Genomic DNA, 1,097 nt, shown 5'->3' on the forward strand with positions numbered 1-1,097 from the left:
TATATATATATATATATATATATATATATATATATGCATATAGATATCCCTCGCCGCTACATACATGTCCTGACACACGGATTCGGACGACCACTCCTCTCACACAAGACACATTCGGACACTCTGCCCACACACAAGCATTCGGATACACCCTCCCCTCTTAAATGCACACGCATTCGAACACCCCCTTGTCCTCACACTTGACACACATTCGGACACCCTCTACCCCCAAATACACACGTATTCGGACACCCTCTCCCCTCAAACACACACGCACATTTGAACACCCTTGCCCTCACACATGACACACATTCGGATACCCACTTGCCCTCAAACACACACGCACATTCGGACACTCACTCCCCTCACACATTACACACATTCGGACACCCCCTTTCCCTCAATCACACACACATTCGAACACCATCTTCTCCGACACACACACAGTCGGACAATCTCTCCCCTCAAACACGTACGCATTCGGACACCCTCTCCCCTCACACAAATGTTTAAAAAAAATTCAGCGACCAACAAAACCGCGACCGCCGTTACGGAAATGATGCAGAATATATTTCTTAGCACGCGGACTCGTCACCCACACCGGACATCTGCTCCACACACGCGAGGAAAGGCGAGGATGAGAAGCTGTCTCCACTCTCTCTCTCTCTCCCTTTTTTATCTGTCTCTCTCACGTTTTCTCTCTTTTTCTGGTTTGGGTTTCGATTTCTCTCGGTTTCGGTCTCGTTATCGCTTCCTTTTTTTCGTTCTCTATTTTTCTCTGGGTCTGTTCCTTTGTTCTTGTACCTACTTTCACTATATGTGCATACATGCATGCATACATATATATACATACACACATGCATATATACATACGTACACACATAAATACAAATTTATATGCTTACATACACACATGCATACATAGATAAACAAATAATGTGTATATATATATATATATATATATATATATATATATATACATATATATATATATATATATATATATATATATATATATATATATATATATATATATATATATATATATATATATATATATATATATATATATATATATATATATGCATACATACAGA

This window comes from Penaeus vannamei, chromosome 11 (assembly GCF_042767895.1).
Source record: "Penaeus vannamei isolate JL-2024 chromosome 11, ASM4276789v1, whole genome shotgun sequence".
In the NCBI taxonomy this organism is placed as follows: Eukaryota; Metazoa; Arthropoda; class Malacostraca; order Decapoda; family Penaeidae; genus Penaeus; species Penaeus vannamei.